Source organism: Corvus brachyrhynchos, unplaced genomic scaffold (assembly GCF_000691975.1).
Source record: "Corvus brachyrhynchos isolate BGI_N302 unplaced genomic scaffold, ASM69197v1 scaffold209, whole genome shotgun sequence".
Classification (NCBI taxonomy): Eukaryota; Metazoa; Chordata; class Aves; order Passeriformes; family Corvidae; genus Corvus; species Corvus brachyrhynchos.
The window spans coordinates 3141452-3158001 of record NW_008246056.1 but is presented as its reverse complement, the minus strand read 5'-3'; the positions used below and the strand labels follow the sequence as shown (position 1 = coordinate 3158001).

General features: G+C 40.4%; 1 long non-coding RNA gene across 1 annotated transcript; it reads left to right on the top strand.

The window, feature by feature from the left end:
- LOC108449535 lies at positions 1 to 4076 on the top strand. Its single transcript, XR_001865707.1, has 2 exons — positions 1 to 2235; positions 2920 to 4076. It is a non-coding gene; the product is annotated as an uncharacterized LOC108449535 (long non-coding RNA).
- The last annotated feature ends 12474 nt before the right edge of the window (positions 4077 to 16550 follow it).

Genomic DNA, 16550 nt, shown 5'->3' with positions numbered 1-16550 from the left:
GCCTGTGTGTGCAGTCGGGAGGCAGGAACTCCGCGCCGGCTTTTCGCGGGGGGGTCCCGGTCGTCCCCATCCTTCCCGCAGCGGTCAGGGGGAAGTTTCGCTGCGGGACTCCGGGGGGTTTCTCCGGCCATCTCCCCGGGGCTAAGGGAGCAGCCGCCCGTCCCTTCGGCAGCGCAGGTGGTGGTGGGCGAGAAGGGCACGGGGGCGTCGTGGGGGACTCCGGAGGTCCGGTCCTGGCGGGGCACAAGGGGACACGGAGGTGGCCAAGGGAAGGTCCCTTCCCTGACAGCGCCTGGTGTATTTCTCAGAGGCACCGAGCACGCACAGCTTCCCTCTGCTTCAAAATCAGGCCATCGTCGAATCATAAATATATAATATTACACTCCTATGATATTATGAGTAGAGAGCAGGAGAGTTAAATGCATGCATTGAAGAGAGGCAAATTACATGTAAAGGGCTTTACTGCACAACTGCAGAGCGATTCTCAAATGAAAAATATTCAAATCCTTACAAGAATAAATTTAGTTCCTGTTCATATGTTCCTGTATCGCCTGCTAGGCAAGAAAGCGTGCTGGATATCCAGCAACAGTTAGTGGAATTACATCTGGGTTTAGTACACATGGTGACTTACTGCTGGTCAAACAGCCGTCTGAAAATCCCGAGCTGGAAAATACCCGTTCTGGACAAGAAAATTGTACCTTGCACATTTCTTCTATGTCAGGATGAAACAGACAGACCTGGGAAATGCTCTGGAGGAAATAAAGGAAACCATCTACCCCCACACACGGTTCTGTATGACTGAGCAGAAGCCAAACTCGCACATGGGCTCTGCCCGGGGCGGGGGGACCCCTCGGCTGCCCCCCGAGAAGTTCCCGTGTTCTGGGCATAGGCTCAGAACCCCAAAACTGGACCTGAAAACCTTCCCCCACAGCTTCCATTGCTGGCAAAACATATGTATTTATCTTGAAAGTTTGCATTTTGACATGTCAGCGGTTTTGCAACAATATAAATGTGCTTGAAAAATTTTTGATCGGCCTAATGGTTAGGACCTATTAGAAGCTGAAGAACATATTCACAATCAATTCACTTATTCAGATGCATGAATACAAGCTTAGAAAAGTAATTACAGGCACCTTTTTTTGGAAATCTTGAGGCTGTGTGGTTTCCCCATGGGAAATATGAGTAATAAATTCCTACAGAAAAAAAAAAAAAGAAGCAAATGTGCTAAGCATTGTTCTTATTTATTTTTGTCTTTAATATTAAAAATTGTTGATTAAATGTTCCAGGTGCAGCAAGGATGGCTGGATGCAAATCCTTAAGTTTAACTATTCTTTAAAAGAACAAGCAGAAAGATTTGATTTTGGTACCTTAGATCTTCTTTTCACTTTTTAAATTTTAGTTATCTTTTGTAAGAGAAATGGATTTTTCTTTTTTGGTGAGCATGTAAACATAAGTCACATAAATCAGTATTAGCAGATCTGGCTATTTTGATTTTTCAGCTGAAGGTTAGCATTGTATCTATAGAGTTAACATCATATCTATACACATTAAATACATCTGGCTTTGGTTTAAAATATTTTATTCAAAAAAATTAATTTCTCACCCTCTATTGTTACAAAAGGGTGAATAGTACTTGACATTTTTAGTTTATGATTTGCATCAGGTTCTTGTTGTATGAAAACTGACATTCAATTAAAATTCACTTGAGGTCATTTAAAATTGTTCATTAAAACTATCTTAAATATGCTTGATGTGTTTCAAAAGTATCTTTGCATTTTAAAATATTTTATGAAATGACTGAAATAATGAGATGGGAATTAAATTGGAAGCTTCTGGTAGCCATGGCTTTGACAATCTTAGAGAAAGTAGATCTTACCCTCTCACACTTGAGTTTAGCTGTAGATTGACAGAGGAAAATAGTCAATCTTACTTTTTCTTCTCTAATGTTGATTTTTCAGCTTTAATAGTTCCTAACTGAACTGCTCAAATGGATTGAAACAAAGAAGATATTCACCATGCCTGCAGAAGAAACTGCAGCTCTCAAAAATTGCTTTCCTGCATCAGTTGCATCCTGTTCCATCTGCTTAGCCAGGACCTTCAGTCAGGCCGGTGGCGTCACCTTCCAAAGCTCAGAAGCAGCAAACATCTCTTTGATTGATTGTCTTGACTCCTGCCAGTGCACCACAGCAAGGGGAAAGCTCAAGTTAGCTGCAGTATCGAGTGTCAATTTAAGAGGTGGAGACAAAATTTCAACAAAATGTTACTTGATTTTTTTTTAAATAATTAGTCTTTGGGGAAGATATTATTGAATAATGTTGTCCAGCAAGGACAGTATTTGTAGGGATTCTGATCAAATTAATAGCATAATGAAACAAGGGACCCCTAAATAGTTACCCTTGATGGTACAAAGAGATTGTTACTTTGAGGTGGAAGGGCTTATATATCTCATTTTTGAATGATTAGTTTTGAAGACAGAAAATGCTCTATTTGAGCACTTAGGTAGCAACAGACAAAAATTTATTTCAGCTGATAGGAGAGAGAATGATCCCCTTATCTAAAGTGAAAGGCAGTTGGGCAAATGAAGTTCAGACAATCACTGGGGAAGGGAGAAATGGATAATAAATATAATCCTGTATAACAGTGCATCATTTCAGATGAATTTTTGTACTTGACTTGGCTTCTTGGTGGTTGGCAATTATTTATGCGTAGTTTAAATTAAACCTGTGCTTCAAAACCATCCGTTAAACGAACAAATCCAGCCTACTTTAGGATTTTTTTGTGTTTCTTGGGCCGTTTGATTTTTACAGGCAAGAGTTAGTGCAGAATTCTGTCAGCACAGTGTCACAGCTGAAGAGGAGCAGTAGACCACTGCTGAGTGACAGCCTATAGCTCTGAAATGTGCCATCCATCCTCTCTTAGGTTCTCCATTCCCCATCCCCTGTGCTTCTGTGACATGTCAGACTTCCTGCACATGCCCTGCCGAGCTCGTCTGTGCCTGTGCACTCCAGTCTGCACTTCGCAAGCCGGTCTGACTCACGCTCCAACAGTGCTTTCCTGAGGGATCAGATGGAATGCACGTGTGCAAGGAACAGCTGATCTACACAATCTGGGTGGTCTTTGCCAGGACATGAGGATATGTGGTGTACCTGAGCTCTGAGGCACGTCTTTATGTCCATGAAACCTGGACAAATACAGAGAAATATGAGGTTGTGCCTGGGCATGGTTATCACATGGAGAGAATGATATTTTGTCCAGGATGGAAAGACCTGTTCCTCAGGCAGTGGAACTTCACACTGCTAACATATACACACACACAAAAAAAATTAAAAGTTTACAGGTTTCTTTGCTAAATTTTACATCTTTACCACAGAAAATTTGAAAATAGGTCTGATGAGTGACTAATATCCCATCGTCATTTCTTTAGTGGGAAGGAGGTCTCTAACCTGTGTGATATTTTTAATGTAATAAATACACAGCTAGTTCTTAACACTAAACTTACCAATCAAATCAGCCTCATGTAGTTTTCCAGTAAACCTTAGTGATCCCCTTTCAGCTGTGGTTAGGTGTTCCCTGCAACTCCTCATAAAATACGGAGCCGTGGTACTCTGCCTGTGGGGAAAAAGCCTGGAGCCACATAGTGATGTATCTGTTCAGCAGTGTGAAAGAGAAATTCCCTATTCACAGCCCCGCACAGTCAACATTGCCTGCTGGTAAACTTTAAATTGCCTGGGTTGCTTAATGTCGTGATTAAAAGCCATTTGTTTCTTTCTTGTCTTATGCTGTGTTTGGCAAAATAGAAGGGACAAAAGTCTCACAATTGCTTGCATGCCCAGCAAACAATTGTACATTGTCCAAGTGTATGGGTTTTTCTTGTTCTTAAAAATATGGTCTAATAATACTATAGATACCTTAGGACCTTTTCATTTGCCCACTGTGAACAAAATGAAAAGCTGAAGTCTTGAATACCAAAACACAATTCTGTGACTTGTGAAACTGAGTAGGTATATCCAGCAGCTACAGAAAAACGACAGGACAAAACCTCAAAAAAGCCATCGTTGTTTCTTCCCAAAGCTGCCAAAAAATAGCTTCAGAATGATATTCAGCTTTTAATTAAGACAAATGAGAAATGTCACAAATTATGCGTTTTACAGATCACAGCAAATCCAGGTAGAATGTAGAATTTCTCCTTAAACACTGATGTAATTCTAAGTTTCATTTAACATGAATTTTTCTTGAAGTCTACTATGTGTCAGAGGCTGAGATACTACAAATAACTCTAGAACCTGAATAGCAGTTGCTTATTTTCCTAAGAGCAAGATGAAATATCTGCCCCCTCCTGTATTAAAAATAGAAAATTAAGTAGAGAGAATAAAAAAGAAAACAAAGTATTTGTATTTTGAAATCTGTAAAATTATATATTTGGAACAGCTCTAAGACATGAGCTGCCTTTCAGTGTTATAAATTAATAAATATTACTGAGAGGCCATTTATAGCAATAAAAGGCTTTTTGTTTAGTTGGTTGGTTTTTATCAGTGATATGTATTCTTCAGCTCAGGGGAAAAAGTCCATTTCAACAATTAAGTGGACATATTTGTGCTCCTATTTTAGGAACATATTCCTTTTATAGGCATTAAACACAGTTTACTACTGGAAAACTTTCATTTATTATATCTGTTTCATGTAGCGTCTTTCATGTAAACATTATGGAAAGGATTTAGTGTTGGATTTAGAAGTTGGGGTTTGGGGTTTTTGCCCTTTGTTCTCATTTTGTATTTTATTTCTTTGGAGAACTCTTTTTTTTTTCCCCCCTTTCAGGAAATTTCACATAATCTTTTCCATTCGTCATCAGCCAGGTTGCTGATTACCAGAGTAACTGCCAAGCTTTCAACTCCTTGTCATCAATGGGCTGTGAATGACAGACAGCATTAATGTTGGCAAGCTCCCACTCTCCTTTTTGCCTTTCCCAAATGTAATTAAACTGCACTAATACAGCAAAAGAAAAGCTGCAGCTTTATTTTACTCACCCTAATAACATAACAATTAAATCAGAGAAGCACACAATTCAGTCAAATAAACCCATCATGACAAGGAAATTCAGAGGTAAAGGAAGTGTATATCTACCATTTAGAGAGAAACATGAGTAGAGTCTTCCTTTCCTTTCCTGGCACTCCAGCAACTGCACTTCATTGACCTTCGGTGAGACGATGAGTCCAGCGTCTGAGGAACCACTCTCTTACAGCCTGGGGAAAGGCCTCCAGTGTTTCCTATTCTGTTGCACCTTTGGTTTAAGCATAAAGGGAATAATTAGCTTCTCCTACAAATGATCTGCTCTCTCCCTGGTAGGTGATGGCTGGATAAAGAACAGAAAGGATGAGGGTCACAAGGTACCTGTGACCTGCACGCCTTGTCCACCAGAAGGACATGGCATTCTCCTGAGCTTTGAGGAAGTCTTGAGCCTTTGTTTTAAAGATGTAGTGGCTAGACAACAGCCAGGAGTCAGGAAGAGGGAAAAACCAGAGTCCTCACCTCACTTGCAGAGCACTGTGCAAATCTATAGAATGCACAGATACCACTGAAACAGATAAATTATCAGGAGATTTATACATATATATATGTTTCCCTGGACCAAGGCCAGTGAAGGAGTTACTGGCTCATAGAAAAGCAATGGAATTTCCCCATAAACCTCTCATTTCTCACAGCAGTGTTCTAGGATGGGAAGCAAGCACTCCTAAGGAGGCTGAGAACTGCCTGCCATGAGCTCTGTTAGCACAGCTCTGAGGCTGGCAGGAGAGCCTGTCTCATCCTTCAAGCCATCCTTAAAAGTAACACAGTTGGCTTACAAGACAAAGCAAATTTACAGCAATGCAAAGGAATAGTTTGACTAAATGCTGACAGAAGAAAATAAAGACTGTTACACAACTAGCCAGAAACAAGGGGCACCATACTCAAAAGGGAAAAGCCAGGACCCTCTTCAGCCTATATTTGGCCAAAGTAGACACAGCTTCCAACATGACAATCCTTAGGCCAGCCTGGCTAAACAGAGTAAGTGAGTCTGTCTGCTTGTGCAATTTGGGTGACTAATGGTGACTGTTAGCTGACAGGTGGTACCTTATAAATCTAGCCTGTGCCAAAGTCTCTGAGGAACTGTTCAGTACATACTGTAAGTAAATATGTAAGTCCTGTAGAGTAAGTAATTTACAACTCTGAACAAATTGTCCTACAATGCCAAAAGCAGTTCAGTATGATGATAATTTTCCAGAGGAGGAAAACTTTGGCTGAAATCATCTTTTAGACAAAGTTTAAAGCAGGATGTTATGCATTACATTTTTTGTAGATCTGGAGCTGGGGTGATTTTTTACATGTTTGCTAATGTGGCTAAAGTGTAGTGAACAGCAAAAAGGAAAAAAAAGGAGCCATGTAAAACAGAAAAATGCAAGCCTACTGGAGAAAAAGCATAGTTGTATAAGGGGAAACACTAGAGAGATGGAATTGGAGGTTTCTGTTAGACTTGTTCTGATATGGTACTGTTGCTTTAAACAGGCAGTTGCAAAATGGTCCAAAAGACCTTTTGGTTGAGTGTCATGATTTTCTTCTTGATTCAGAAAAGATCAAGGCTGCAGTGTTCCAAGCCAGCTCCAGGCCCTCAGAGGGAGAAACAGCACATCAAACACCTACCTCATCTGTTTTTACCATCAAACAAAGAATGAAGAGACCACAAAGGACATGGAAAAAACATATCAGAAGGGCACAACTGAGCCTTCAGCTGTTCTTGTGTGTCAACCATAATTCTTGTTAGAAAAAAACCATGGCAGATTTGGTTTCTGCGTAGAAACTACCTTGAATGCTTTAAAAGTCTTGCTCTGAGTTTCCATGAATAGATGATTCCCAAGGCTCTGTAAAAATTTAATCTGATTTTCAGACTGAATATTAAGTGAAGATTGGCAATAGAAATTGGCCCTAAAAATGAGAGAAAATGCTTGGGAATTTTGCAGCATTTCCATGTAGTGGCCTTTGATTGTCATAGTGGGCAGCTACATTTGAGGCACTGCTAAAGGAGGCTTTGGTCCAGGATTACTCCTGGCTTACTCACTGCACCTAAATAACACCCTGGGCACATGTTAGTATCTTTGAACAAAATTAGATATATTTACAAATAGGTTGGGATCAGCCCAAAGCTGCTGTCCTGAAACTGCACCCAAAGCAATGGGGATTGTATTAAAAGAATGAATTTAGGTCTGGCACATATAAAAGTGGGGAGGGAAATTCTACTCCTAAGATCTTTGGACACCAGAGAGCTCCCCAGAGACTTCCAGATGTGCAGTTTTGAGGGACTTTAATCCTACCAGAAAAGGTTTATTCCCGTATTTTGCAATATTACATAACATCTGCAAAAAAGGGGAAGGAAAATGCTGTTATTTCAATGGTCATTGTGTGATTTACTATTCAGAGATGAAATGGTTCTTTTGACTTTTTCTCTGTTAACTGACCAGGGCTACAAACCTCATTTTCAATTAGACACTGATGCTACTGTTTATGGACTGGATATTGATATAGGAATTAAAATTACTTAAGAGGATGACAGTTTATTAAGAGTCAAAGGCTAAACTCTCACTAGTAAAATTACCTTGTGTTCTGCAAGTGGTTAAAACTGTAGAGTATATTCACAGCTACTTGTAGGAAAGAGGCTTTTGATGGGAATGGACCAGCAGTGGCTCTTCAGGTTCCAAACCAGAGGGGCAACTAAGCTCTGCCACAGACTGGAATAACTGGTGCTATGGATTTATAGTAGCCCAAACACATGGATTCGGGCTTAACGTTGACTGCTATTGATGTCTTGTCCAAGTAACTTCATTGTGGGATTGATTGCAAATGCCAGTCTGAACAAGCAAGGAGCAAAAAACTGATTGTTCGGGGGAATGAGCACGTTTGGGGAGAGGTGATTTTTTCCTCCTCTCCTGTATTTTTTCAGAAGTGCAAATCTAGTGGAACAGTTGCTCCAGGGATTCCCAAGAAACTGAATTATTCCCACAGAGAGAATCTGCTACCAGAGTACTGTGCTATTTGCAACAGCCTTCCTGGAATATAATCTGTCCCAGTGTGAGTGAAAACTCCTGAGGTTTTTTCACCTGAGTGAAAACTCCATTCACAGTGGAACAGCTTGGAGTTTACCATCAAGTTCTGTATAAAAGATGGGAAGAAAGCAGTAGATTGTAAGCTTTATTAGCTGGCTCTAGATCTACTGTAAAAGAAGGATGTAGTGTAATGTCATCATTTAAAAACTGCTGGCTATTTGAGCTGTTGTAAAGTGCTATGATTTCCTTTGTATGAGCTACAAATGGATGCAGAAGTTGCTAGGAACTGTTGAGACATAGGAAAAGCCTCTCTTGAGCAGGATTTTGCTAAGCAGATCTTTCTGATATTTTTAATAAGGACTAGCATTTATTATTTGCTTGGGAATTTTGCAGTTCCCAAAATTACATAAAGATCACCTGGGAAGGCATTATCAGGGCCCTGATTACACTGTCTTAATGTCCCTGACCAGCCCCACCTGAGCTCTCTACCCACATTCCTTGAGAGCCCAGGAGCTCCCTTTAAGCTCAGGCCCAGCCTTTCCTTTTCTTTCTGAGCTTTGTTGGAGAGGCTGGGGGTCAGAGCTATGCTGTGCAGCCAGATTTGAACCCATGTTCTGATTTCCCAGCTTGACCTGAACCTGCCTCATCATCACAGTCTTGCCTTAAGATCTGAGTTCTTTGTTGGACCTGGCTACCATCTCTGGATTTGTACCTCCAGATATCCTGGAGTACTGTGGGCTGGAGCCTGGCCAGTGAGGCACCTGCCTTGGTGGCCCCAGCATTCCCCTTGGCTCACCTTCCTCTAGGGAATAGCCCTGCCCAGGTTGCTTCCTCACAGGTACAAAGTGGAGCACACTGTAGCAAAGAGGATTACCTAGATTTGAAACTTTGGGGTGGGTAATTCCCAGGTCAGGGAAGAAGTTTTGAATCAAAATGTTTGTGTAGATTGTGAGACTATAGAAAATCTATTAAATACCTACCATCTTCGTGCAACAATTTCTGATAAGATAGTGGAGGAATTCAGAGTGGATGCTGGAAGTTCTGCTGGCTTTCTTATCAACAAGAGGCAGAAATTAGCATTTTGTTTTCCTTTTGAACATGTGGGAGTTTAGGCTAGTGCTTCTCACTCTTGCTTGGAGGCTGAAGACTTTGGGAAATCTTCTACATGGAGTTCTTGTGGAGCAACAATTATTTAGGTCATTCCAAAGGGAGAAAATCCAAAGTGTCCTATGCTTGCCTATTTAAAGACAACCTGTGATAAGCAGGACTATCTACTAGTGATGTTCCTAGTGTGTGAGCCAGGAGTACTTCCCTGCCCTTGGGTGTGGGTGCTGTGCTGAGACAATACCCAGAGCACATGAGCCCTTCATTTTCATGGAGAGATTCAAAGGAAGCTTGGAGTTTCTCAGCTGGGGAGATCAGGACTGCAGGGGTGTGCCAGAGATTACTCTTTTTCAGTAGCAAGTGTCATTCCTCAGACAAAGGGGATTTGTTAAAAGCATCTTAAGCCATGTTTGGTTTCACTGGATCTAAGATAGTTCCTAAGTTTCTGGCAAACTTTGGAGATGATTATGTCCTCCCCGCAGAACACATCACAGATGGAACTACTTGGAACTGGAAGTTTGAGTCCCTATCACTGCTTTGTGAAGTCAATGCTCATTTTATCTGTGATAATCACTGAGCAGCTGAATGGTTTGGGGAACTTCCAGTTCAGAAGAATTCCTGAAAATATCTCACTTAGATTTGATTTGGACTGGAATCAAGTCTGAAAAGCCCCCTCAAATTTCCATTGAACTGTGAATCTTGCTTTTGAGCCAAATCTGATTGGAAAACTTAAACTGGCTAAACGTTGGATAGGGCCCTACATAGATCTGATGCAAATGCAAGCAGTGTCATTGAAGATAATTTGGGGTTCAGCCCTGGAAATAAATTGTCATGTCCAACTGAGAGCATTTCCAGGGATAAGATTGTTTCCCTCTCCTTTTCTCCTCCTCAAATTTGAGAGAATATGTGTGGGGTGCCTCAGCCAGAAATTTCTACTCATACACCTGACACTGCTCAGGAGTCTCTTGTATCTCTGCAAGCAGCCTGAAAGAAATCTGAGCAGTGAGTGGGAAACTCCAAAGACAGGGGCACTGAGCTACAATTTGGAGTAGCATATGAAAACACCCTAATAGATAGGATACAGCTGCTTAAAATTATGCAATTTGTATTGAGTCCTCTAGAAAGACTCTTCTACTTTTATTTCCTTTTGAAGGTGACATATAGGTTTAAACCTGCTATCCTAAGCTGCAGTGATAATTGAGGTTAACAGATACAGCTGTGAATTGCCTTGAATGGATCCCAGTGCCTCCCTTATAATTCTAGTAAGCCATAGGAAGCTGTAAAGCTTCTTCATGAAACGCTGCAGTAAAAGTGATGGAGATTTCAATCCAAACAAAGTTATTTGTCCAGAATCAAAGATAGAAAGAGTCTTCTTTGAGTCCTCTTCTGCTCAGGCCAACAGGGTGGCATCAGAAAAACAGCTGACCAACTGGTTTCTCCTCCAACTGGAACAACCTGCAGTGGCCAAAGTTGTGAGCCAGCAGGCAAGAGGTGTTATAACACACATGTTACTTGCTAGGATAGTTATGACACTTTAGGAACTAGTTTCTCACTTTCATCCACTGCATGGATCCAGTCCGTCATCTTGTTTTTTGCAAATGGACAGTAGGGAGAAAAAAAAACTTTGGCACAGGGAGATGTGGATCCTTTCACTCTAAAGTTAAGGAATAGGGACAAGCACAAAGAAAAATTCCACAGTAGGAACTTTTTTGTTCATGGTGCCAAGAAAAGGCATGAAAGATTATACTATTAAGGTTGGAAAATAGGAATCTCATGCCACTGATGTTAGAACCTCGGAAATAATGTGTCAAAGATGTTGGAACATTTAGAATACAATCTTTTACTGTTTCGATGTCATCAACATGTTGTTCTCGCTGTTTTCTGAGACAGGAGAATTTATTGAGTCAATTTGTCTTCAGCATGTTAAATGTACTGTGTGTAGGAGGGCAAGCTAACCTTATTTATACAGTATTACAAGGGAGAATGCTAACTCACTTTTGCACTCTTGAAAACTGTATTTCTTCTGACAGAAAAATACCACACATTCAACACTCAGGTAGGTGTGAGAACACTGTTTCTTAAAAGAATGGCTTCAACAAAGAAGAAGTATACAGTGGGGTAACCCTACCTGTGGTGTTGAAACTACACAGAAAAGTTTATTTGGCTCTTGTTACTTTGCTTAAACTGCTCTCACACCAGGTACTCATCCATCTTCCCTACATAAATTATCTGTCAGAATGAGACCCTAAGATATCTTTTCTTGTTGACCTTGAATTATCGGTCCCCTTTCCACTTCATGCATTGCTGTAATCTTCTCAGCTCCACTTTTTTAAATTAATTTTTGTTGCTCTTCATGATTTTTAGGAAGAATTTTTTCTCTTTTTCTGCTTTGATATTAATTTTGTTACCCCTGTCTTACAGGTGTTGATAGAGCAAATGAAACTCAACCCTTTGCGTTTTTCTTATCTTCAACCCTGGCCACTTCAAATCTACTGTGTGACCCCAAGGGTCTCAGTTCTCCAGCCTGCTCCTTCTGACTGAGCTGGTTTTGTGTCACTGTCTGGTACAACCTGTGCAGTAGAACATCCCTCTCCACTGCTGCACATACTCAAATCCAACTGGAAGCTGAGCTACTTTGTGTTAATTCCACATCTTACTGCAATATTCAAGACACTCCACTTCTCTAAGAGTTGCTTCCGACTGAGGTGCTCTTCATGCAAGTGATCTTCATAGTACTGAACTTCTGGGGCTGTTCTTTTCACATCCCCTTCCACACTTGGTAGCTGCCAAACACCTTTGGTATTTTCCCTGTTACTTTTCCTATATACCCATTTCCTGTACACACACACAACTGAGATTGTGACTGTATGTATTCCTGTACCTATGTTCCCTGATATTTTCCTGCAATCAGTTTGAGATCAGTGGCTGTTTATTTGAAATTTCACCCTGAAAATCTAATTTAAATATGTGCTCTTTACATTTTTTACTTGTGCCCTTTTCATTTTCCCCTGCACACATTTCCCTTCTCAAAGCAGATCATTCCTCCAGTCTCATCTTTTTCAACCCTTACTTTTTATGTTTTCTAAGCAGCTTTGTATTTCCTACACTTTTAATGGTTGTTGGTCAAACCTCAATATGTACATTTCAGCAGAGCAGTCATCCCATGTAATTAAAATATTTAACAGCCCTTTTACCCCCTAGCGAAGGTAGGTTTGGTAATATTTCTAGATGATTAATTAATCCTTAAAAGCCTTCCTGTCTCTGAGAAGGCTGCCATATGTTTGACTTTCCCCCCCTTCAAGCAGAGGTGACGTAGCTGCTTTTGCTAATCATGTGAAAGGTGGTATCATATGCAGAGAGAGGATAACAAGCAGGCTGAAGCCAAGCTAGTCTAAGGGGTTCACAACTTGAGAGGCATGGTCTGACACCTCACTCCTTTTCCTCCCCACTCTGCCAAATATTTCTTCAAAACACGACTGGCTTCTTCTCTTGCTAAAATAGGGGTCCTTGCCATACTGCGTCTCATGTCATAGATGCTACAATCTGTTCTCCTTTGGCTTTGTAACAGCAACTTCACTTATTCAAGCTAAGCCACTAGAAGAAATAGTTGTATTGGCTTTTCACACTGAGCAGAACGTCATCAGTTGCCTTTCAGCACTCACTGCCTGTCTGGTGACATATCTGTCAGCTTGAACCCAGCAAACACCCTGCTTCTACAAACTGGTATGGACCATCCTCCTTCCCTGCTCTCTAAAACCAAACCCATGTGCCTGGAACATGGTGCTTGATGTTTTGCCTTGCAGCCTCACTTATCAGCTGCACTGCAGTAATCTTCTCATTCTTCTGAATCTTGCCATTAATGACATTAAATGTCCAAAAGAAGCAGTCCACTCCTTAAATATCAAAACTAGGCTGGTGTTTTATAGAGATGTACATCTTGTTGTCCACGGTAGCATCTCAATGAAGAGCAGTCTCTCACTGAAAATTTTGTCATAGTTGGGATACTTGCATGGTCACTGTTGTTCACATGGATCCTTGACATCTAAAAATATCCTAATCTAAATAACTCTCTTTTCCTCAGCAGAGCTAATTGTAAGGTTTCTGGTCACTTAATTCACTAATGCTTGAAAAATTTGGTTAGTCTGGAACCCTTGGTGTCTGGCAAATTTGTTAAAAGCTGTTAATGACTTTTGGGGGTACTCTGGGAGAGATAGATTTGCATGTGCACACCGAGAACATGACTGCATGAGTGAAAACCCTAGAAAGAAGCTTTTAATGTTTGTGGACACGATATTAATTTGTGTTATTGTTACACATCATGTTTATCTCCCCTCACTGTCATTCCTGATAATGTCGCCTCACCTTCTACTACTTTTATTGGGTGTAATGCATTCTTATACCAGCACTCCCTCAAGTTTCCATGGGTATAAGATGGCAGGTGGCAGGAGATTTCCTTCTCCTGTCTTTTGTAGTTCAGATCATCACCTGCCAAAATAGGCTTAAAAAAAAAGTGTATGTATCCTTTGAACATACACAATTATGTATGTAAACTGCTTTCAAGAAGTTCTACAAGTTTGTGGATTTGAGAGGTATTGTAACTTATCACAAGGCAATTGAAAAAATAGTTCTGTATTAGTGTGTATAGAGAGAGAAGTTGGATACTTCTTTTCTCAGTTTTATTGCTCTTCTTGAAAGAACAAAGAGCTCTGGTGGCAGAGGTCACCTCTGTATCTGCATTTAGGACAGTGGCAAGCATTCAATACAGTCATTGGTGGGCAGGCCAGCTCACAAATAGGGGTGCTTTAATAACATGTCTAAACTCAGAACTTGGGCACTGTGAAGGCCCTCCAGGGCTCACAACGTGAATCAATTTGGTAATAATGCTGGGTACTTCATAAAAGAAAGACTAAACAAAAAGAAACAAATAAAACCCCAAACAACCACCAAAAATCTCACTTGAGACCTGAAATTTGGATATTATTCAAACCACAGATGGAGGGAGCAGTACAACTAGTAGCTGTTGAAATAGGTCTGGAAGTTGGAAGAATCTCTGCTTAGTTTCAGTGATGCAAATCCTTTCAAAGGCAAGAGCTCAGTGTGCTGGAGCAGGGAAGATGTGAGTTCATTCCTCTAAAGTGGATAAAATGACAGTGACATAAAAATATCTTTTTGATATCTGATGGTGTTAGGTCTTTAGCTAAAGTGTAATTCCACTAAGAAAGCATGACTTGTAATGGGACACTGCAAAATGAGGTCTGTGCCCACTGTAACCTTCATGGTTTTGGATTTTACTGTGAATGTAATGAATTAGAGCTAGGTTTGTCTAAATATGAGCAATAACAAGCGAGGTACTTAAAATTTGGGGTAAAAGAAGGAAACAAGATGGAGTTGCAGTGTCCCTGTAAGCTCTGTGGAGCAGGCTCTGATTCTTTCTCAGCACTTGCACCATGCCCAGATTAATAGAAGGACCCTAATTATGGATCTGGAGCAAGAGCATAGAAGATAAATTAATCTTCAAGAGACCCAAATCACAAAGCAATAGCATCTGAGAGGAAAATGTCATTAAACATGCTGCAAACATGCTAAAATTAAATCTACTAAGGGGATGTTTAGTCAGAAGATTTTACAAAGTTGGGTGCTTTGTCTACAAAATTCCTATTACATTCTGCTTGTATATTAGGCAATGATTTCCAGCTTCCTAAATTTGTTATTTGTTTAAATTTTCCTAATTACTTTCCTAAATTTTGTTTCATTACTTCCCACAATGTTAAACCACAGAAAAGAACATCTACAAAGTGAATTGTGCTTATCACTATCCAAAACAAGAGTATTAAAAAACCCCTAAACCTGTTAATTCTGCAACTGCTGAGGCATCTGTGCTGTAGCAAGATCACCACAAAGGGAGATTCTCAGTTCCACCAGTAAGTGATTGTGGATGCCACGCAACTTTCACTGATGTTAACGTTAAAACTCAGAGTTTAGTGACTTGTTTTGAGTCATGCAATCTTATGCCTTGATTTACTTGGACTAAAAAGGAACTGAATGAAGAATGGAATGGAATGGAATGGAATGGAATGGAATGGAATAGAATAGAATAGAATAGAATAGAATAGAATAATAGAATAGACTAGGCTTTTTTTCCCCTGAAAAAAGCAGTTCCAGGTGGAGGATGAAAAAGGGGAGTAAACAACCTACTGGAAGAGGGAAAAATATATCTAAATAGGAGAGAAATTGAGAGATTTGCGTTGTTACACAAAGGATTTCTAAGCGATGCTCTGATGTGCCCTTAAACTTTGTCTTGTACCTAAAGTCTCCGTGAGGCAAACCGTGAGTTCATGCCTCTGATGCCTGGTTCTCAGGAGGTTTATGGATTCTCTGCTTTCCAGGAAAAGCCCTAACTAGAGAGAAGATGATTTTTTGGAATAGACCTATCTTAAAATCCCCTTTCATATTTTTCCTTTTTCTCCAAAACTGTCCTAACCTTTAAACTACCCTAGGCCGCATAATAACCTCAACTTTATTTGAAGAACTTTCCTTATGAATCTGGCCACTTCTTTCCAAATCTACATTCTCCAGAAATAAAACACTTCAGGTCAAACAGAATGTTTCCTTTCACTGGAAAAGGAATGTTTTTCCTTTCCTTAAAGCTAAAAGTGTAACTGTGGGTCATACTGAAACCAAATGTGCATTAGATTCAGCTACCAAAATCATTTATTAACACAGCTCTATGGCAGGGTGTTTTTCATGGCAAATCAACAACTGTAGTGTGCCTTAGGACCTTTGGATGAAAGGGATTGTAGAACTGGAAGGGATCATTAGGTATATTTAATTTGCCTTTAGTAGCATGATGGAGGAAATAATCAGTGTATTAAACATACATGAAATATTTTTGGAATGTGTAGTCTGTTGGAACGGAATGAATAGTTCATGTTATTAGCTGGAAAATGAAGTATATATAATCCACTGCGTGTGGTTGTCATCAAAGCCCTACTAGGAATGCAAGACTAAATGTGCTATTTTTACCTTCTTTTTCTTTCCTGCTTTGTTTGTGGCTTTGGCAGAACAAAAAAAGACCTGGATAAATGAGAGAGATTGTTTTGCATTTATCATGATTGCGTTTGAGGCGCTGTCTCTAGCATGAAGGCACAATAAGCCTTTCATTTATTATTTGCATTAGAGTAGGGCATAGACGCCTAGGCTGATAGCAAAACTCCACCTCTCGGCACTCTGTGCTCATGGGGAGGACCAGTCTCTGCATCTGAAGAGCTTATGATAAAGCAGTTGTGGCAAATGATGAGGGGCGAACAGAACCACAGAGGAGGAACCCTGTGCTCACCCTGCATGTGGAACATCATGCCAGTGCTTGGTTTCTGC